Source organism: Orcinus orca, chromosome 19, assembly GCF_937001465.1.
Source record: "Orcinus orca chromosome 19, mOrcOrc1.1, whole genome shotgun sequence".
In the NCBI taxonomy this organism is placed as follows: Eukaryota; Metazoa; Chordata; class Mammalia; order Artiodactyla; family Delphinidae; genus Orcinus; species Orcinus orca.
Genome location: NC_064577.1, coordinates 35,095,215 through 35,119,393, shown reverse-complemented (window position 1 = coordinate 35,119,393; position 24,179 = coordinate 35,095,215).

The window sequence follows — 24,179 nt, the reverse complement described above, 5'->3', positions numbered from 1 at the left end:
AAATGAACCCTGACCCCTTACCTGGCACCATACACAAAAATTAATTCAAGAAGAACCCTAGACTTAAATATGAAAGCTGAAACTATAAAGCTTCTAGAAGGAAACAGGAGAATATCTTCATCACTTGGGTGTAGACTAAGGTTTCTTAGGACACAGAAAGCAATAACCATAAAAGAAACATTGATATATTAGACATCAAAATTTAAAACTTTTGCTCATTAAAAGACATCATTAAGAAAAGGAATAGATGAGGCACAGACTGAGTGAAAATATTCTTTTCTTTTATAATTTTTTAAAATAAATTTTATTTTTTGGCTGCATTGGGTCTTTGTTGCAGTGCGTGGGCTTCTCACTGCGGTGGCTTCTCTTGTTGCGGAGCACGGGCCTTGTTGCAGAGCACGGGCTCTAGAGTGCAGGCTCAGTAGTTGTGGCGCACGGGCTTAGTTGCTCTGCGTCATGTGGGATCTTCCCCGGACCAGGGCTTGAACCCATATCCCCTGCATGGGCAGGCGGACTCTTACCCACTGTGCCACCAGGGAAGTCCCAAGTATTCTCAAAATATATATTTCACAAAGGAGAGATATCCTGGACATAAAAAGAACTCTTAAAACTCAATAATAGGGCTTCCCTGGTGGCGCAGTGGTTGAGAGTCCGCCTGCCGATGCAGGGGACGTGGGTTCGTGCCCCGGTCCGGGAAGATCCCACATGCCACGGAGCGGGTGGGCCCGTGATCCATGGCCGCTGAGCCTGTGTGTCCGGAGCCTGTGCTCCGCAACAAGAGAGGCCACAACAGTGAAAGGCCCGCGTACCGCAAAAAAAAAAAAAAAAAAAAAAAAAAAAAAAACTCAATAATAAAAGCAATTCAATCTTTAAAATAGGCAAAGGATTTAAAAAGGCATTCCACAAGGGAAAACATATGAATGGCCAATATATACATGAAAAAGTGCTCTCCAACATTTAGTCATCTGAGAAATGCAAGCTAAAATCACAATGAGATACTTCTATACTCCCACCGAAATGGCTAAAATTCAAGACTGAAAATAGCAAATGTTGAAGAGGGTAGTAGAGTAACCAGAGCTCCCGTATATTTTTGGTGGGAGTTAAACATAGCACAACAACATTGGGAAAATGTGTGACAGTTCCCCATAAAATTAAACATACACCCTACCTTATAACCCAGCAAACCTATTCCTATGTATTTACCCAAGAGAAATAAAAACACGTGACCACACGCAGACTCACAGTTGTACAAAAACGTTTATGGAAGCTTTAATTGTAATAGCCCCAAACTGAAAATAGTTCAAGTGTTCAGGAGAATGGCTTAAAAAAAAAAAACCTGGTATTTCATACAATGGATTACTATTTACAGTAAAAAGGGACAACTACTGATACATGTAACAACATAAACAAATCCCCAAAACATTACGTTAAGGAAGCCAGACACAAAAGAAGATATACCATTTCACTCTATTTTTGTAAAGTTCTAGAACAGGTAAATCTATGGTGAAAAAGAAATCACAATAGATTGTTACCTCTGGGGAGGTGGAGGAGGGATTGAATGGAAAAGAGTACGGGGTGATATTCTGCATCTCCAGAGGGGTTTGGGTTATACGGATGCATGCATTTGTTAAATACATCAAAGGGTATATTTAATATCTGTGCATTCCCTTGTATATAAGTCTGACCTAAACAAAAAAAAATTTTTTTAATTTTATTTTTGGCTGCGTTGTGTCTTCGTTGCTGCACACAGGGCTTTCTCTAGATGCGTTGAGCAGGGGCTATTCTTCGTTGCGGTGCACAGGCTTCTCATCGCAGTGGCTTCTCTTGTTGGGGAGCACAGGCTCTAGGCGTGCAGGCTTCAGTAGTTGCAGCACGTGGGCTCTAGGGGGCTTCAGTAGTTGTGGTGCACGGGCTTAGTTGCTCCGTGCAGCATGTGGGATCTTCCCGGACCAGGGCTCGAACCTTTGTCCCCTGAACTGGCAGGCGGATTCTTAACCACTGTGCCACAAGGGAAGTCCTCTAAACAAAATTTAAAACTCATAAACAAACACATGATATGTATGATGAAGTATACTGATGTTTGTAACTTACTTTGACATGCATAAAAATTAAGACGGGTTGGGCTTCCCTGGTGGCACAGTGGTTGAGAGTCCGCCTGCCGATGCAGGGGACGCGGGTTCATGCCCCGGTCCGGGAAGGTCCCACATGCCGCGGAGCGGCTGGGCCCATGAGCCATGGCCGCTGAGCCTGCGCGTCCGGAGTCTGTGCTCCGCGACGGGAGAGGCCACAGCAGTGAGAGGTCCATGTATCGCAAAAATAAATAAATAAATAAATAAGATGGGTTGATGGATGACTAGACAGGTGGGGAAATGGATAGATGTACGATCAAACAAATAGTAAAATATAAATTATAGAATCTTATCTTGGGTATATTGGTAATTATTGCACAATTGTTTTCAGTTTTTTGGGGGGTGGTAGGAACGCTAAACTGTATTGGTGATTTTTGTTTCTTAAGTGGTAAATATACATGGATGTTTGTTCGACTTTTGTCATATTTTTGTTCTCAAAATAGTCCATAATAAATTAATTAATTAACAAACACATAAATAAGAGTTACCAGGTGATTCTGACACCCACTCCTGGGTGGGAAAAAACCCACTGTTGGGCTCTGAGAGCTCAGAGATCTCCTTGTGCAGCATGCTGAGGAGCTACATGACGCTTATCCTGGGGAGAAAGAGATGAGTTTCCTATTGCTGCTGCAACACCACGAATTTAATGGTTTAAAACAACACAAATTGGGATTCCCTGGTGGCGCAGTGGTTAAGAATCTGCCTGCCAATGCAGGGGACACAGGTTCGAGCCCTGGTCTGGGAAGACCCCACATGCCACAGAGCAACTAAGCCCGTACGCCACAACTACTGAGCCTGTGCTCTAGAGCCCGTGAGCCACAACTACTGAAGCCCGTGTGCCTAGAGCCCGTGCTCCACAACAAGAGAAACCACCGCAATGAGAAGCCCGTGCACCGCGACGAAGAGTAGCCCCCACTTGCTGTAACTAGAGAAAGCCCATGCGCAGCAACGAAGACCCAACGCAGCCAAAAATAAATAAATAAAATAAATAATTTTTTTAAAAAACAACACAAATTTACTGGGAATTCCGTGGTGGTCCAGTGGTTAGGACTCCACGCTTTCACTGCCCTGGTCGGGAAACTAAGATCCCGGCACAAGCTGCGTGGCCAAACCAAACCAAACCACAACACAAATTATTATTATTATTATTATTATTAATTAATTAATTAATTTATTTGCAGTACGTGGGCCTCTCACTGTTGTGGCCTCTCCCGTTGCGGAGCACAGGCTCTGGACGCGCAGGCTCAGTGGCCATGGCTCACGGGCCCAGCCGCTCCGTGGCATGCGGGATCCTCCCAGACAGGGGCACGAACCCGTGTCCCCTGCATCGGCAGGCGGACTCTCAACCACTGCGCCACCAGGGAAGCCCCAACACAAATTATTATCTTATAGTCCTGGAGATCAGAGGTTGGAAATGGGTCTCAAGGTGCTGGCAGAACTGTGTTCCCTCTGGAGGCTCTAGAGGAGAATCCATTTCCTTGTCTTTTCCAGCTTTTAGAGGCCAGCTTCTGCATTCCTGGGCTCACAGCCACTTCCTCTATCTTCAAGGTCGTCAGCATAGCATCTTAAATTTCTCTCCCTGACTCTGACTTTTCTGCCCACCTTTTCCACATTTAAAGGACCCTTGTGATGCCACGGAGCCCACCCAGATAACCCAGTATAATTTCTCTTGTTTTAAGGTTACCTCTTTAGCAACCTTAATTCCATTTGCAACCTTAATACCCCCTTGCCATGTAACAAACATATTTACAGGACATGGACATCTTTGGGGAGTCATTATTCTGCCTACCACAGGGCTCTGCCCACCTGATTCCTGCCATATATGTGCCACCTGGCCTTGAAGATGGAAATGCCACTTCTTGCAGATCCATTCTGTCCTCAACTACTCTCTTCTACCCCAGACCACCCTCCATACCCACACTAGCAGTCCAGACAAGTCAAGAGGGGCAAGTGTGACATGTGGTGCAGGAAATACTGACCCCCAACTGCCTCAGGACCAGCTCCAACGTTTGGTGCTTACGAAAGGGTATGAGCTGGCAGAAGGATTATGGCCCCCATCTCCCCTTCAAGCACTCCTCTGGAAAGACTAAGACATTCTGCTGGGTGAGTGAAGGGATGCCCTGCCCTGCCCTTTCAAGGGGACTTAGAAGACTGGGCAAGCCCAGCCACCCCCAAAAGTCAGCCCTAAACACCATCTGACAGCACGGCACCCCTGATGCCCTCAGGATGCTTGCTTCCCCTCCTTCCCCAGTTTGATCCTCATCTGCTCAAACTTTTCTCTCCTCTCTCTGGTTCTGAACCTTGATCCCATGTCCCTTCTGGAGGCTCTTCCCATGAACGTGAGCCCCAGGGCTCCTGTACAATTTCTGGCTCAGCCTCCTCCTTCAGATTCAGGGAGGACTCCCTGATTTAGACCCCTGGTTCTGAGGATTCAATTCCTCCACTCAGCTGCCAGGGGAGTCTGAGCCCCAGCACCCTTGCAAGGAATAAGGAGAGAACTCAATCCTTTTGTTCTTGGCATTTGTTTAACATTATTTCCTATAACGGTTCCATGTTATCAATGGGATCCAGTATACTGACAGACCACATTTTGCTTTGTTGCTTCCAGGTTTTTAGCTCTGGGGACATGGCCAATCTGATGCTATTATAAATAGCTCCGCAGGGAATTCCCTGGTGGTCCAGTGGTTAGGACTCGGCACTTTCACTGCCAGGGTCTGGGTTCAATCCCTAGTTGGGGAACTAAGATCTCGCAAGTTGCGTGGCCAAAAAAAAAAAAAAAAAAGCTCTGCAATAAACATTTTCTTTTTCCAAAATTACTTTAGTTTCCTCTTGGATTATTTCCTTGGGATGAATCCTCAAACTTGAGATAATTGGGTTGAGGTGTTCATCTATTCCTTTTTTGTCTGACACGCATCCCTTTCCATTGGGAACACCCTCTCCTCCACTTTATGGTTCTTATGTGCTTTTAAGTAGAAGTCCCCACCTGTCCCGTCTCAGGGGTGGGCGTTTGAGCCAACTTGTTCATAGTAGATTGGTAACAAGAAGCCACAAATTTCAGTGGTTTAACACAGTCTGAGTTTATTTCTTGGTGATATCATAGCTTGATGAGGGTTTTGGAAGGCAGAGGGGGTGGAACATGGGAGGCTCTTCTATAAGCAGAAATTCAGAAATACAAGTGCCTTCCTTTTAGTGTCTTCGATGTTCTGTAGGGCTTCTTTGGAGCCCTTGGTTAGCCCTGTGCATGCATCCACCATTGATGAGCAGGGGAAGGGGGTACATTTTAGGAGTTAACTCATAAGTTGTATGTCTCTCTTCAGCCACATTTCATTGGCTAGAATTGGTACATGCTTCCTGTAGTTATGAGGGCACCTGGGAAATGTAGTCTCCTCCTGTGTCTGGGAAGAAACAAACCAGTCTGGTCACCACATAGATTGTCTTTGCCAATTAGCGTACCCCATATCTGAACATGAGGCTTCTCAGTGATGGGCATAGGACCTAGGCAGATCTATCAGAGTCCTTCTGGGGAACTGTTGTGGATTCTGAGAGTCCATCTAAGGACTAGAGTTATGCAGCTCTTGTTAGCATGGCACTGGCAGGGCTTCTTCCCCAGCAGAGAGAGGGAGGAAGGCTGCCAGAGAACAAAGCCAGAGTCAGGGATTGCTGAGGAGCTCAGACCCCTGGGGTCCTGCTTTGAGCTCCTGGATCCAGAATCAGCTCGTTTGGATAAACTCCTTTTGTTTGAGCCAGTCTGTATTGGATTTCCGTCACTTGCAACCAAAGGAGTCCTGACCAATAATGCATAGGCCAAGGCATAAAAAGATTTACTAGTGTTTGAAACATTTTTCTAGATTACTCTCTAAAATAACTTAGACATCGTGTAAGGCATTTTTGTTTTCCCAATTTTTGTTTTCATAACTTATATGTATTTCTTTCTTCCCAGTTCTTATGTATCTTACTTTTCCTTCTTAGAATATTATGGCAAGCACTTCTACTATGGCATGCACCAAATTAAATTGTTAATTAAATTAATCAAACCACACTATGTTAGGGCATCTTGGTTTTACACTTTACAAAAATTCAATATACAAAAAGAATCTAAAAAAGAGTGGATATATGTATAACAGATTCATTTTGCTGGACACCTGAAACTAACACAACATTGTAAACCAACTATATACTCCAATAAAAAAAAATTCAGTATATGTACAGGTTTTAAAATTCAAAGGTTACAGATAAAAGCTAAGTGAAAAGTGAAATCTTTCTTCCCTACCACCTATCCCTCTCCCTAAAGGCAAACAGCTTCTTGGGCTTTCTTCCAGAAAAAAACAATAATTGTATACGCAAGAATGTGATTAATGTGCGTGTTTTTTGTGTGTGTGTTTTCACAAGCTCTTAATTATACATCTTTTTATACCTGTTTTTAGGTGTAATGATTCTAATGCTTCTCCATTAAGTGAAGATTCCAGGTGTGAGAGGCACTCCTTAACCCCTTAAGCCACGAAGCAGATGGGAGAGAATGCATTCCCCTTACCTGGAGAGAGGCAGGGTGCACAGGGTGGGGCTGGGGCACCTCCCAGGAGGAGCCCTGCCTGAGAGTTGGGCAGGAGGACATTTTAACGGGTCAAACCATTGATTCATTGTTATTTTGCAAGAATTCTGCTCTTTCTTTGCAGCCGCTGTGTTGGTTTTAGGTCCTCTTTAGCATTTGCCATTTTGTCACGAAATTCTGTCAACAAATTCTGGATTGTTGCATAGCCCTTCTTATTGTCATTATTATTTCTTTTCTGATTAAAAATACTCATTGGCTAATGCTTTTTCACAAGTCTTCCTTTTTCTGTGATATTTTCATTTGGAGTTCCTTTTCAGCTTCCCCTCCCCTTTGGGGTGGGCGCCCCTGGGGTCCTGGAATGCAGGCACGCCAGGGCGTGCAGCCCTGGAGTCTAGTCGCCTGCAGAACGAGTTATTTCCTGGGAAAGAATGCATCCTAGGGGAAGATGGCTTCAGGCAGGCAAACCTGGCACCTGAATGAGCTTCAGGTGATAGAGTGTAGAGGTGGTGCTTGTCACTCTTACCTGTGTGGTCCCTGACCCAGCCACCTGGAACCCAGCGTCCTCGGTCTGAACTGTCTCAGTTTCTAGGCTATATATGAACAAAATCTGGAAGAGCTGTTTCCAGCACGAAGTCTATAAGACAGGACCAGGAGCAATCATGTTCCCTTTCACTTTGTCCATGTGACAAAGTATTTTGGTAAAGTAGGGAGAGTGGCCTCGCTCCCCACGTCTACATGGATTTATCATGGCAGACAGCACGCTTCAGCCTGCTGAGTTTGCCAGAGAACACTAATGCAACTTTGGCCTCCTGCGCACTGACGTGGGTGGTATTCACGTGTGACAGTTTCACATATCAACCTGGCTAAGCAATCGGACCCAGTTATTCAGTCTAACACTCACCTAAGTGTTGCTGGTGTTTTGTAGATGTGATTATTGACACCTACCATCAACTGAGTTTAACTAAAGGAGATTATCCTTGATAATCTGGGTGGGCCTCATTTAATCGGTTGAAAGGCCTTAATAACTGAGATTTCCCTGAGGAAGAAGAAATGTGGCTGTGGACTGTAGCATCAGCTCCTGCCCAAGAGTTTCCAGCCTGGCTTGCCCTACAGATTTCAGACTTGTCAGCCCCCACGACCACGTGAGCCAATTCCTTGCAACAGATTTCTTTATATAGACACCTTTTCTACTGGTTGTGCTTCTCTGGTAGAAACCCGAAGGATATACCATGGGAGCGACCGCATCCAAGGGAGGCCGCAGCAGAGCATCTTGTGAAGACGACAGGGCCTGTGTGACACTTTCTTGACTGTGGGTATCAGACAAAATGGCAAAAGGAGATCCCACACCTTCTTCACAGGCAGCAGGTATCACTGAAAGCAGCCAAGGTGGAGGAAACAGCAGACGCCTCGAGAAGAAGGCAGAGCTTGCTGGCGAGCATGTGTGCACACTGTCTGGGGGATGCTCGGAAAGATCCCACTGAGACTTTGAGGCAGCTGGAGGTCCTTTCCCAACAGCAGGCATAAGTGGGAACCCACACAATACAGTTAATCTTCACGTGACCCTGTCTGCAGCTTGAGAATGGTGTGGTGGTAAAAAACACGGTGCTTGAGTTCTAGCTGGAAACAGGTGGCATGCTTAAACTAGGACCAGGCAAGGAGGTTTGAAAAATGGACTATCTACCCAAGGCTGGGCATGGCGTCGGGATACCTCGAGGGGCAGCCCAGTACTCCTGGGGCTGGTAACAGTCCAACTGTTACTTCCTCCGGGCTGAAGGGACAGGAGGAGGGAAAGATTCCCAGAAGCTGGAAGCAGAGCTGTGTGCAGAAAGTTGTCTTGTAAGGCACCTTCCATGGAGGGACAGCCAAAGCAAGGTAAGCTCTTAGGGAGGAAGCCGAGGGAATAAGTGACTCTGATCTTACTCTTTTTCTTCCCCGATCTCTATTTTTAAATTATTATTATTTTTATTTTAAAAATTTTTGACTGCATTGGGTCTTCATTGCTGCATACAGGCTTTCTTTAGTTATGGCAAGTGGGGGCTACTCTTCGTTGCGGTGCACGGGCTTCTCATTGTGGTGGCTTCTCTTGTTGCGGAGCACAGGCTCTAGGCACACAGGCTTCAGTAGTTGTGGCTCACGGGGTCTAGAGCGCAGGCTCAGTAGTTGTGGTGCACGGGCTTAGTTGCTCCGCGGCATGTGGACCAGGACTCAAACCTGTGTCCCGTGTTGGCAAGCAGATTCTTAACCACTGCGTCACCAGGGAAGTCCAACAAAGTGATTTTAATGGCTGCATAGAATGTCTTTTTATGAATTATTACTGCTCTATAGCTGGCTATTTAGCTTGTTTATGCTTTTTTGCTACTGTAAAGTCACACTATGATGAACATCCTCTTCACATACATCTTTGTACCCATCTCTGATAAATTCCTAGAAATACAATTGTTGTATTAAAAGATATGCAAATTTTAAGGTTTTTGATGCATTGATAAACTGTCCTCCAGAAAGACTATACAACAACAGCGTATGAAAATGCCAACACTAAATCACATAGGGTCTCCCTGAAGAAATCTGTCCATTATATTCTGAGGGTCTTGTTAAAAATGCAGATTCTGAGCCTGTACACAGATCAGGAGTGAAGCAGTTCTCGATTTCCAGCTCCCTAGGGGATACTGCCACTGCTGATCTGCTGCCATGCTTTGAGCAGTAAGGATTTTGAGGACTTCCAAATCACACAAGAAGATTAAATGAAAAGTCGTCTCTTAATACTAGCAGATTCCAATCAACAGGCACTTGAATGGCTTATCCAGCTGAATAGAAGACAGGTAAGGCCCCAAGGAGACTATCGCCAGGTGAAGATGGTGGAGAAATCCTGGATCCATTTGTGCTTTTGATGTAATTTACCTTCTACGATTCCTTCTTTCTTGCATCTGACTCCACTTTGGTCCTGACCTCTACACCTAGGCCAGTTCCCTGGTTTTCAACCACAAGCTCCAATGAACACAAAATTGTGTCTTCCTTATGGAATCGCAATGGTCTTAACCTCATTCCTGTCCCAGCCCTTGGCCCAGCTCAGCACCCTCACATTGGGTGTCCTCTGAGCATCTATCCTGGACCTGCCCTAAGTCCTTACTTGCATCAGCAACACCTATAGGTTCTCTCTCCTGGCCCAACCTCCAGCTTTTCCAAACTCAGTGAGAATCAGAAGGAAAACTGTTGGCAATGAGGGGGAAACGTATTCCTATGAGAAGCGCAATTCCAGAAAAGATATTTACAGCCTGAAGCCTCTCAGAGATTCCTCTATATGTGTTCTATGACTCCTTCCAGACTAAGGGTCTGGGGATGAATGCCCTCTGGGAGAGTCCTCCATGCAGAACACTTTGGGACCATTTGACCCTCAGTCCCTCCAGCAGTTCACTCCTTGGTGAATTCAGAGAGGGCCTGTAGCATGAAGGTGGGCACCCCTAGGGCACCGCAGCACAGATGACCCCTTTGTGACAAAGTTGACACCATTTTTGACATTGCCAATCACCCTCTGCATCCCGCCAACGGCAGGAATGACACCCAGCATAATTCCAAGGACAATCCTATTCCAATGATGTTCCAAGGACATCCTGAGGATAGTGGTTCAAGGGACCAGTGCTCTCTCTTAACCCTGGAAACCTCTGAGATGTGGCTATCTTGTATTTTACTTCTAACCTGCCCACTAACCACATGGGGGGAGGGAGCCTGTTTTCAAGATGAAGGATTCTTCTCAAACCAAGTCCCTTCCAAATATTGGAACTCGGGATATCCATCAGTCTGCCTAATGTGGCCCTGCCCCCATGCAACTTCCTTTGCCCTGATTCTGACACCCTCTACTTGTCCCAACTCTTTCATGGAGCTCCCTGGCCATCTCACCTTCCCAGGAGCCAACAGGTAGCCCTCTGCAGTGCAGGGTGAGGTGAGATGTGCTCTCCCATCACTGAAGTAGGAATGGGGCCTGCATTTTCCCACAGAACTGTGAAGACGAAGACAAGCTGATAGTCCTATACTATCAACACTCTATTTCAGGTGCTCTTGTGGGCTAATCTCTAGTCTGTAAGCTCTGTGGGAGCCACGACCCATGTTTATTTAATTCAATCGTTGTATCCCGAACACCCAGAATTATGCCTAGCATGAGTAGGCACTCACTTAATATGTGCTAAAGGAGAAATAGCCTGGGATCAAAACCACTTGTTTGAAACACTGGCTGTAAAACAGTCTGAACCCCAAACACCTAATCACATTCAGATGCCAGCCAGCAATCAGACAGAGCCTACAGCGCCCCAGGCGCTTATTCACTGCAGAGAGCATCAAAGCAACCTGCAAGGCAAATCTTGTTATCCCATTTCCAGATGTGGAAACTGAGTCTTAAGAGTTTAAGTGACTTGCCTCAAGTTCCATAACGACTAAGAACTGGGGTTTGCAAAGAAGGGCTAAGGCATCCCATAATACCTTTCTGTTAACACATGCTGCCCTGGAAGACAACTTGGTCCAGTTCCTACAGATACATCCTTTTTTTTCCCCCTTGTGATGAGAACTCTTAGGATTTGCTCCCTTAACAGCTTTCATAGATAACACACAGCAGTGTTCATTATGTTAATCATGGTGTACATTACAGACACAGTACTTATTTATCTTATAACAGGAAGTTTGTACCTTCTGACCACCTTCATCTAACACCTCCCCACCCTAGCCCCTGCCCGCCTCTGGTAACCACAAATCTGATCTCTTTTTCTGTTTGTTTTTGAAGTATAATTGGCCTATAACACTATGTTAGTTCCTTGCACACAACATAGCGATTCAATGTTTCTACTAGCGATTATGTTTCTACTAGCTATTCAATGTTTCTACCCTGCCCGCCTCTGGTAACCACAAATCTGATCTCTTTTTCTGTTTGTTTTTGAAGTATAATTGGCCTACAACACTATGTTAGTTCCTTGGGCACAACACAGCAATTCAATGTTTCTACACATTACAAAACAATCATCGCCCTACAGATACATTCTTTTACCAATGGTTTACTCCATTCTCTCAGTCCCCTCTCACTGGGTGGGCCCCATGGAGGCAGCCAGGCCCAGTGCACCCCTGGAGTTGGGTTAGTTACCCTGCACAGGTCACTCAGCTCATCCTGTTTGCTTCTTCGTTGAATTTTTAGTGTCCACATTCCTCAAAGGGTTATGGTGAACATAAAGGGGAGGGGGGGAGAAAAGATTAAATTAAAGCACTATTTATAGTGAAGTTTTATATACTCATAAAAATTAGAAATTCAGGTGTGATTCATTCACTTAAAAATACAAAATAAATAGCTCTCAAGACTTGACCTCTAATCAGGATTTCATTAGGTCCCAACCTCTCTGCTGTGGGCAGGACCAATTGGCCATTTCAACACAGTTTTTACAAACAGACTAGAATAAGCCAGAAAAACCCTATCTTTAGAAAGTATTTTGTATTGACTGAATGTGTGTGTATATTTAATTTCTTCTTTAAATCATTATGGGAAATTAATTTCAAATGTAGAGAGACTAGTATAACGAATTCCCACGAACCCATCTGTAGCTTCAACAATCATCAAACTCATGGCCAAGTATGTTTCATCCAAAACCCCCCACTTTCCCCTCTCCCATATTATTTTGAGACAAATACTAGAAATCATATAATTTCTTACATAAATATTTTAGTATATATAGCTCTAAAAGACAGGAACTTCCCTTCTGAAAACATAAAGCACCTAAAACAAAATCAAGAATAAGTCCTTTTATCATCAAGTATCTCTAATCAGAGACCAACCTTCTCTTTGTTTTATATATGTCATACATTGTCTAGGTTTGTTTAAATTGACATATCTTTTATGTCTCTAAGTTTATAGGTTACCCTTCCCCCCTCTATTACACCCTTGCAATGTATTTTGTAGTGAAAGCCTAAATTATATTTTAAAATTCTAAATTAAAATTATCTTGAGCTCATATGTTGGTCTTAAAGCAAAACAGTATCAATTTGGAGGGGGCAATCATCCATACTTTCCACCCACTTTTGTAGTTAAACACTGATTCATTTACAAGGGAATAATCAATAAGAAGATAGCACTACATTTTAATATTAAGGTGCACAGGAGTACCTCTTTAAAACACTTTTTAAATTTTATAAACCAGTTTTTAAGCAATCAAAACGCTACAGAATTACTCCCTTCATTGGAGATTTCTAAAGGTAAAAATAAAATTGCTGAGGTCGGGCTTCCCTGGTGGCACAGTGGTTAAGAATCCGCCTGCCAATGCAGGGGATATGGATTCGAGCCCTGCTCCGGGAAGTTCCCACATGCCGCACAGCAACTAAGCCCATGCGCCACAACTACTGAGCCTGCGCTCTAGAGCCCGTGAGCCACAACTACTTAGCCTGTGTGCTACAACTACTGAAGCCCGCGCACCTAGAGCCTGTGCGGCACAAGAGAAGCCACCGCAATAAGAAGCCCGCGCACAGCAACAAAGAGTAGCCCCTGCTCGCCGCAACTAGAGAAAGCCCGCGCGCAGCAACAAAGACCCAATGCAGCCAAAAATAAATTAAAAAAAAAAACCAAAAAACTGCTGAGTTCATTTTATGTGAAACAACAGGGTATATGGTTACCGCAAAGGGCAACACCCAGGGCACAGGGCGGAGAGTGCTCTGCATGGATAAGAGCGTGAACGTGCATAAAGCTTAGCTGTTCTTTATTAAGGGGCTCAAGGCTTCGAGAAACATGGAAGTTTAAAGATACCTGGTTGCCATGGCTGCACAAAGTAGAGAACAGAGACAACCCTCATTCACCTAAAATGTGAAGGAGGGTTTGAAGAACTACTTTCATCTCCAGAATTGCTTTAATTTTCCATTATCCATTGTGGGGATGGGGTGAGCAGAGCTTCTGCCTCCTAACAGCCTTGGCTAAAGTGTTGTGGTCCCAGAGGATCGGCGTGAGGGGGGTTGTGGTGGAGGAGAGAGGGCCTTCTTTCCTTCTCTCTTCTCTGGGCCCTTTCACCCCCTGCCCTCTGAGTCTTGCTAATATACACTCTGCCCCGAGAGAGGATGGTTCTGGGAGAAGAGCCAAGCGGCTGGAGGGTTGGTCAGAGGTGACTGGGTGTGGACTCTGGTCTGGATGACACCAGGGATGCCTGGCCCTGGGAATGGAGCCAGGCTGAATTAGTTTTCTGCCTATTGCAGGTCTCAGTATACATTCCTTTCTCCTGTCCACTCTGGAAATTCCATCGCACTGAGCATGTGTGTGTGTGAGCATGTGTGTGGTATGAAGAGCACGTAAGGAGAGGCTGGAAGGACCCATGTTTGTGGCTTTCTTGGCCCTTGGATCCCAGCGCTCAGCTCCAGTGGCCAGGTCTCTGGTCTTTCAGGAAACCTGGATGTAGAGCAGACAGAAGGGGACCTCAGTCCCCTCCAGGCCACCTTGGAAGGGCAGTGTCAACCTGACATTAAATGAAGAAAAATCGTAATAATAGCAAACCTGATTAAAGGCTTATGACCATAGCCAGGCATTTTCTATGCATTAATTATTTCATTTAATTTGCACTGCAATCCCCCAGGTAGATAGGATAAGATTGGAGCAAAGCAAGGAAAGGGAGCTTAGTAAGGCTGAGTAACTCGCTCAAAGTTAAACAGAGTGTGAAGACATTTGGCTCTAGTGCTTCAGCTAAGCCACGACTCTAGGCCAAGTCATCTGGTCTCTCTGAGCCTTAGTTTCCTCATCTGCAAAGTGGAAATAATGGGAATACTCACCTGGAGAAGTTAATTAAAAGAAAAAATGAGCTAGTGCATGGAAGGTCTTAGGATGAACTAAAGCCAATCCAAAAATAAGGTAAGAAGGTTAGAAAGCTGCTTGCTCAGTGCAGACCCAATTGCTTTCCTGGTAACAGGGCACAATTTTCTTTGATGAGATTCTTCTAGTCAATAAACTAGGTTATCTCATTGTAAGAATATCTGGTCTCTTTTCATAGCATTCAGTAAAGCTCATGTCATCTTGACTGAGAGGGAAAAAAAATGAAGCCTGTAAACACGTGTATTTTTCCTGAATTAGCATTTGTGCTAAAAGAGGGCTCGCTGCTGAAGAAGTTGTGCATTCCTCAGAGGCAGGCCAAGTTTTACATTCTGTCACCAGCAGCTTTTAGCCAAGTCCTGAGCACCAATTAGTCTCCTGAGAAACACCTGCTTGACATACAAACACTTTCTCCAATTCCTGCCCATAAGACCTCATGTAGGTAGTATGTGTGTTTTTCCCTATTACAAAGTTCAAAGAAAGGGTCCTGTATTCTTAACATTCGAAGCTTCATTCATTCATTTACTCCACACTCAAAAAATAGGTTTTTTTTCCATTCATTCTGTAAATTTCTAGACTGCAGTAACCAGGTGCTGTCTAGATTCTGGAAATACAGGACAGACTTGGTCCTGCCCTCATGAACTCATGTAGTTTAATGGGGGGCAACAGAAAACCCAAGCAAACAAGTAGGCAACATGATCAGTGCAAGGAAGGAAGCAAAGAGCTGATGCAGAGGTAGAATGGGCAGGAAAGGCTTCTCAAAGGTAGAGACCCAAAGGCTAAGAAGGAGCCTGCCCTGTGGTGGGGCTGGAGACACAACAGCAGGTGGGGGACCAGCATGAACAGAGGGCTGGAGGCAGGCAGGCAGGGCTGCTCAGAGCAGGCCTGTGGGCCAGGCTCACAGTGTAAGGAATGGGCCAGGGGCCACCGTGCTGGGCTTTGCGGATTATGGTAAAGAGTCCGAGTTTAAAGGCTGCAATAGAAAGCCATTGGAGCTTTTTTTAAAAAAAAAAAAAACTGGGTAAAATTCACATAACATAGAATTCACCGTTGTAATGTGAATTCCTATTCCTCCCTCCTCCCTCCACCCGCCCACCCACAGCCTCTGGCCGCCACTAATCTGCTTTCTGTCTCCATGGATTTGACTAGTCTGGACATTTCATATAAATGGAATCATACATTAAATAACCTTTTGTGACTGGCTTCTTTCACTTAGCATAACGTTTTCTAGGTTCATCCACAGTGTAGCATTTATCAGTACATCAGTAAAAGCTTTTTAAAGGGCAGTGTGCAGCAATCTGACTTACGTTTTGGGATCACTTTCACTGCCCTGGAGAGAACGGATAGGAGAAAAGGCAGAGGGCAAGTGAGCAGATGAGTCAGGGGCTGCTGCAGTGGGGAGGGTGAGAGATGACGGAGATGCGGAAAGACGGCTGCAGTGGACACGGAGGCAAGGCGCGCTGACATATTTTATAGGGAAGGTTGAGGGCACTTGCTGACGGATGGGAAGTGTGGTTCCAAGTCCCCAGAAGTCCAGGCAGGAGGAAACAGATGGGGGGGGAAATGAAGAGTTCCATTTTGGCTATGTTAAACTTGAGATATCTAATCTGAGATGTTAATTAGGCGATGGAAATGCGAATCTGGGAATTAGTGGGAAAGTCAGAGCTGGAGATAAAAATTTGAGGGTCGTCAGCCAGAAGACTGAGGCTAAATCCAGGGGAATATGTGTTAAATTATGTGCATTATAACAGAGTGATTTCCGCCCCCAAGGGTGACCAAGAATAAGAGGTCTGTAAATCTAATACTTCTCAGCTCCTAGCTAAAAGTGGAATATCCTGCATTTGAATGAGTGCTCAGCATTTACAAAGACGGAAGCTGGCGTCCTCTGGTCTGTATTCAGAGTCACCAGCCTCACTGAGCGGACCTGTTTGCATTTCTATCACCACTGCACTCAGTCATCACCAACAACTGGTAACTCCCACTAAGGGTGTTAAGTGAAAGGATGTTTGCCTTTCAATGAGAACCCCAACCAAGTGTGATCAGGGTCTTAGCTCAGGTTAAAAATGAATGCTTTGAGCATTGAGGTCACTTAAATTGAAGAAACCAAACTTATTCTTAACCTTCTCTGGACAACCTGTACTCCTAGGTGGGTGATTCTCCTAACTGCTAACAAAAACTCTGGGAGAAGTCCTGGAACCAAACCAAGGACTGGGCCACTTTTGCTCAAATAGCAGTGACTGGGCCCCATCCCCGCCTTTGGGTGGTCAGCAGTGGGGAGGGATGGAAGATGTAAACTTCCAACAATTGCCCTTCCTTTGTTGCCCATACCTGTTTATTTTCATGACTGTAAAACACAGATGCCCTATGACTGTTGGCACAGGTTTGAGGTGAACTGAGAAAAATTAGGACAACATACGAGTACTTCTTATAAGTTAATTAGCAGAAAAACTTGGCAACCTTATGTCAGATCCCAAAATCTTCTGGACATTTTACTGATTCATGAAGCCTAAAGCTTGGGAAGCACTGCTGTAGATTTCTTGAATAGAACTCCAGAAGCACTGCTCCTTGGTGACACTCACGTGGCGTGCAAAGGGGAACTTGTATTGCTATTTGCTTTTGCTTTGAGGTCTCCTCTGCCAGATAGTAAGCACATAAAAGGCAGAAATTTTTCTCCCACTTTTTGTACTCCCCTTAGCAGGTGCTCAATAAATATTTATGGAGACAATAAAAGCAATACCTCTCCCCACTTTTCTGACTAAAAAACCCCCCAAAAAACAAAAAACCTTCTGCTTGTTATGTTTACTAATTCCCTAAAAGAGTCTTATGAGTTGCGGGTTTGCAATACAGTCCATTTGCTGATGACGCCTGTGGGGAAAGGAGATGGGCTGAGCACCTCCTTTGGATGGAAGTTCGTTTTCCCACTGGCAGGGGGGTCAGGTGAGGAATCGCCTCTCTTAGGTGAAGTTCCTTATCTTTTCCCCCCTGACTTTAGGCTTGTGTCTAATCAATACCTTGGTTCCTTACTTAGCTTCTGGTTTGTGGGAACTTTTCTTTCATCATGTAGTTATTTCCCACTCAAGCTGTCTTCTCCAATCACTCATTAATTATTTAATGAACATGTCCTCTGTGTCATCTTCCTATTCATCTGCTAACAGCTCCTAACACAGGTTGATCCCTTGCCTCTTCCTGAACATAATCCAATTTGCCCTGGCACGGGGGCTCAGCAAGAAAGGCCTAAGCCTTTTAACCAAACACCTAAGGTCCTAATTGATGTTTCCCTCAGGGTCTCAGTATATTTGCACAAAACCTAAAATATTAATATTGATTCTTTAAAAGATCTAAAAGTTCCCCGTGGCCTTCTCTGTCATACTATATAAAGGAAAACTACAGAATTAGAAGAAAAAAAAGCAGACATTTGAAGCAAAAGTGGCTATAAAATCTATAATAGAGACCAGGTAAGAAAACTGACCCTTCAGACATTTCCAGAGACATTCCACCCTATAGCAAATGCAATCAGGCATTGCCAACAGAAGTATGTCAGAGAAATACACAGCATCACGACTACAACAGGGGGCTTCCCTGGTGGCGCAGTGGTTAAGAATCTGCCAGCAAATGCAGGGGACACGGGTTCGAGCCTGGGTCCGGGAAGATCCCACATGCCGCGGAGCAACTAAGCCCGTGTGCCACAACTACTGAGCCTGTGCTCTGGAGCCCTCGAGCCACAACTACTGAAGCCCACGAGCCTAGAGCCGCGCACTGCAACGAAGAGTAGCCCCCGCTTGCTGCAACTAGAGAAAGCCCGCGTACAGCAATGAACACCCAACACAGCCAAAAATAAATAAATAAAATAAATAAATTAAAAAAAAAAAGACTACAACAGGAAACAGTACGACCTATTAAAGGTGTAGGTATAGACAAAACTTCCTTTGAAATCCTAGGGAATAAACATATAGTTTTTGAAACATGATCAATTTAAACACACACTTACCCATCATATAAGTAAACATATTAATTTATACTTACTTACGGTATCGTGAAATGGTTCAGTAGCTTATTTAAAATCGTACTCTGCAGTCCAAAGGAACCAGCATCTCATAAAATTTCTACATCCAAATATCAATTTAGAGGAAATATGAACTCAGAAGAATGTGAAAAATGATACTATGAGGAAATAACCAGCATAATCCAGACAGGAAATTCTACAGGACAAATGACCTAATTTCACAAAAAAGAAAAAAACAAGAGATGGGAAGAAAACCTATAGACTGAAAGTCATGAGACTTATCAGTCACAAATACGTGAACTTCACTTTCTTGATTCAAATAACTTGTAAAAATATATGAATGACTGAAATATTCAGGGATGAAAATATCTGATGTCTGGGAAGTAAGTGGAGGTATAGATGAAACAGGATTGGGAAAATATTGATAAATGTTGAATCTGGGTGATCTATGCATGGGATTCATTATACTCTTCTGTCTACTGTATGTTTGAAATTCTCCACAACACAAAGAAAAAAAAGAAAAAAAGAGGAGGAACCTATAAAATAAAAGTTTAAAATATATAATCAGGTAGAGGCTTTGTGAACTTAAATTAAAACTTTCTTGACTTTTGCAGTTGCCATATGTTGTAGCCACCTTTCCTGGGCCTAATTTTCCATTTCTATTATATCCTCTTAATGGTACATTTCTCTTTGAGAGGCAACGTATAAATAAATTAAAAGCTTTACACCAAAGGTTACAGAAGTCTTAAGCTTCCTAATTTTCTTAAGGGAATCATGCACCAATCAAACTGATGAAAATGGTACAAATTTCATTTTGTGGAGTGTATGCTATTGCACATTACATGCTACTGTCCAACCTAGTAATGATACAGGATGGTGCATGTGTTCTGTGCAAATCCAAGAGCCTTTCTTCAAGTATGTACCTGAAGTACTCGGTATCCAAGTTCACTGTAAAGTAAAATAAAACATCTAACTACACCTTATCTGATGTACAATGTAAAATATAAGACATTTAACAATGAGGCAATAAAATATCCAAATAAACCAGAAGAAATAAATGTTGTAAGCCCTGTGGTCTGAATATATCATAATAATGAATAACAAATTTGGCACTGACAACCCAAATCAAACAAATTCATCCAGAAATGAAAAGTAGCCAAGGATAATTAGGTTAACGTGAAATTACAGTTTTAGAGAAGAATTTCAATTTGTTAATTTATAAAGATTATAGGAAACTATAATTACCTCATCACCTCTCATACCAAGGTATTTATGTTTCTGGGAAAACAAATCCGTGTGAATTGCTCGGTGAGTACAGAATTAAAGAGGAAAAATAATTTAAAAATTTCTTTTTGGCAACAATGTGCACCTCTCACAGACTCCCATCTGTCCCTCCACAGCAGCACAGTTTTTGGTTTCCCACTTAACAAGTTGTCCATGTTCTCTAACTTTTGCTGCATAAACACCACTACATTTTTTTCTCTCTCTGATTCAAAGCATTCTTTCATCCTCAGACTAATGGAAGGTTACCATTAGTCTAAACTGAGGTCTGTGTGTCAATTTCCTCAACAGTAAATCTTACTTTACAGGATTGATAAGCAGACTTAAGAGTATTAAATCAATTAATACTTCTAAAGCATTTAGAACAATGGTTGGCACAGAGTAAGTGCTATGTAATCAACTATATAGTAGCTTATATATCATAAACATATTATGAGCTTAAATGGTAAGTATACAAATGTACACGTTTTACTAGTTAAAATACAATTAAAAAACTATTTGATATTCTAAGTCTAAAAATGAGCTAGAATATCACAGCAACTGGGATCTGACATGTACTATACATTAAACATCTAACACACAAAAAGCACAATTCTACCTAATTACTGGCTATGTTAATCTAGGTAATAGTATGTGATCTAAAACTAAAAGTGGAACCTTGAGAGACATCTATTTAAAACCCCTTTAATAACAGTACACTGCTTTCTTAGAGATGAAAAGGCTCTGGGGAGGTTATTTTAAATAATGCCAGTCTCTTCAAAAAAGTTCTCCAGAATTTTGAGTAGTTTTTTTCCTTAAGAAATTTGTCTGAAGCAAACAAAAGCACTCCAAAAATTCCACTGATGTGGGTATGTTTTCAAAAGCATCCCCAAATTATAATGATGATGATTAAAGGAAGTGGAAGAGTATAATCTAAAATCACATTTCAGCTTTGCTAAAATAAAGCTGTGGGAACAGGATAAGACACTTGACATTTATGAATAAATTATTGGTAAGCCTTCTCAGCTCTTGTTTTCTGAGTCTGAAACTTTTAAGAATCAAAACATGTTAACTATGTAAAAACATGGTTTTATGAAAATATTAAGTGAAAAAAGTAGACCACACATTGTATGCTCAGTGTGATTATAACTGTTCAAATCTGTGAAATACCTCCATCCATTTATCTGCTCATCCATCTATAGATTAGAAAGCAGACTTAAGAGATGAGAATGGCGGCTACATGGCACACAGCATTCCATTTTAAAGTGAGATTTGGGGGCTTCCCTGGTGGTGCAGTGGTTAAGAATCTGCCTGCCAATGCAGTGGACATGGGTTCGAGCCCTGGTCCGGGAAGATCCCACATGCCGCGGAGCAACTAAGCCCGTGCACCACAACTACTGAGCCTGCGCTCTAGAGCCTGTGAGCCACAAATGCTGAAGCCTGTGCACCTAGAGCCCGTGCTCCGCAACAAGAGAAGCCACCGCAATGAGAAGCTCACGCACCACAACAAAGAGTAGCCCCTGCTCGCCGCAACTAGAGAAAGCCGGCGCACAGCAACGAAGACCCAACACAGCCAAAAATAAATAAATAAAATAAATAAATTTATAAAAAAATAAAAAATAGAGATTTATACCAAAACAATTTTTACATTTGCAACCATAACTGTCACCAAAGCAATAACCGATTCATGCAAAAATTACCAATGGGTTCACTGTTAGGGAAGAATAATATTCCAGAATAGGATCTCAAAGATAGTCTCAAAGATAAATAATAAATACAGTCTCAAAGATAAATAATAAATACACAGTCTCAAAGATAAATAATAAATACATAGGTTACTTATGAAGTACAAAGGGAAAAAGGTACCTTTAGAGTGAGGCAATCTGGTAAATCCTACCTTAACTAAGTGATCCAATTTAGCATCACCAATGATAGGACAACTCACAGCAATGCCTCCTGATGCTGTGCCTTCTCTGTAGTATTCTCGTCAGAAATGTTTAATCTGAATCTAATCATGTGGAAACGAGACAAATGCAAACTGAGGGACATTCTGCAAAATAACTGGCCTAGATTCTTCAGAAATGCAATTTTCTAGGGAACTGTTCTACATTAAAGGAAATTAAAGAAACATGAAACCTAAATGCAATGATGCTTGAATGGATTTTAGGAAGGAGGGAGTCCAATTATAACAGACATTACTGGGACAACTGTGGAAATCTGAATAGGACTGTAATCATTCTAAATAGCACTGTATTAACATTAATTTCCTGAATTTGATAATTGCATTGTGGTCATGTGAAATTAATGCCCTTGTTTTACAGGATTAAATGTAAGTATTTATTGGATTAAACTGAATTATGAGATTAATCTGAATGTTTGTAAATAACTCTCTAATGATTCAGGAAAAAAGAAAAAATATATAGTGTAAAACTAACATGGCAAGATGTTAGGAACAGATAAATTTAGGCTAAGGATACAGGGGTATTCATTGTTTTTTCTTGCAATTACTTTAGGATTAAAATATTTTTAAAAGAGCTAGGGCAAAAAATCCATCTTTGTTTTAAAATTCTACATGATCCAGAATGGACTCCACTATAGTTAGAGTCACCAAATATTTACAAATAAGACTAAAGAGGCAAAAAGAAAACATCTACTCTTAAGTAGCAACGATAACCTGTTAGTCCACATTTCCCTCAAAAACCATTAAGGTCACAGCAAGAAACCATTTCCTAGATGGAGAACTTAAGAAGTTTAAAGAACAATTCTTGGGAATTCCCTGGTAGTCCAGTGGTTAGGACTCAGTGCTTTCACTGCCAGGGCAGGGGCTCAATCCCTTGTCAGAGAACTAAGATCCTACAAGCCATGAGGTGTGGCAAAGAAAAAGAAAAGAATTCTTTTATTATTATATAGATGTAGTATATATAATCAGAAACAAATCTGAGTTATAATTAAGTTATAAAAAATAAAAGTCCAGAGGCAGAAGATACACTGCCTATATGTGGTGAACAGAGGATTTACTTGCCAGAAAAAGTAACTGTTGCAAACCCTCAGAATTATTGCTCTATAATTGGGCAGATAAGATCTACTATTCAGTAATTTTATTCAATAACCATTACTGAACACTGATTATGTGCCAGTGGTCCTGTACTTAGAATGCATAAAGGGTAAGACAAAGTCCTTGCCTTGAAGAACTCAGCCTATAAAATCTCATCAATTATAACTTAATTAAAAAATAATCCTCTATATGTCCTTATAAAATCCTTATTTAATTTCTAAATTTAGTCTAACTTAGTCTGTAGGCAACCTAGAGATCATTTGCAACTAGTATTTAAAAGCAATTACACTTTTCTACTTATTTTAAAAATCAGTAATTTGCTTCCATAATATTTACAGGCCAAATTATTAAACTTTATAATAAAGACTTTATTAGGACCCTACACAGAAGTTCCTTCCAAACAGACAAAAGTTGGAGGGAACAGGGAATCTTCCTCTGGCCTCTCCTCAGTCAAAGGCCTCTGCTAGTTTGAACCCTGACCGGGCAAGTTTCACTGAAGAAGCTGTCTTCAAGTACAATTAAATCAGGAGTCGTGAAGAGCTTATTGTCAATCTATGAATTTCGTCTGCTTGTTTGCTCTGGCTGAAAGAATTCATCAATCAATCTGAGATTCGTCTCTTATTATGGGTTCTTATAAATTAAATCATAAATAACTCAGAATCTAAAAACTGTGACAATCCTGAATAATCTTAACCCCCGTAAAAGGATCTGTAAATCATAAAGGATATGCTAAAGTTCAAAGTTTTTTTTTTTGTTTGGTTTGTTGTTAATTAATTAATTTCTTTATTTTTGGCTGCGTTGGGTCTTCGCTGCTGTGCACGGGCTTTCTCTAGTTGTGGCGAGTGGGGGCTACTGTTCGTTGTGGTGCGTGGGCTTCTCATTGCAGTGGCTTCTCTTGTTGCGGAGCACGGGCTCTAGGTGCACGGGCTTCAGTAGCTGTGGCACGCGGGCTCAGTAGTCGTGGCTCGCAGGCTCTAGAGCACAGGCTCAGTAGTTGTGGCACACGGGCTTAGATGCTCCGTGGCATGTGGGATCTTCCTGGACCAGGGCTCGAACCTGTGTCCCCTGCTTTGGCAGGCGGATTCTCAACCACTGCACCACCAGGGAAGCCCCATAAAGTTCAAAGTTTTAAGAAAAGCTTAGGAACGCACAATTTTATGTCTGGGTGCCTGTAAGTAATTCTTAAATGGTGCACAAAAAAGATAAAAAGACGATAAACATCGTGGAGACTCCTATTTTTCATTTCTGCTGAGAAGTACTGTATCACTTAGTTTAAATTGTCTGAGCAAAAGGTCCCACTTAAAGTGAGCATAACTGTTAATATATGCTGCTATCTTTGGTATTTCTTTTCTCTCAGATTAAAGAGAGATTAA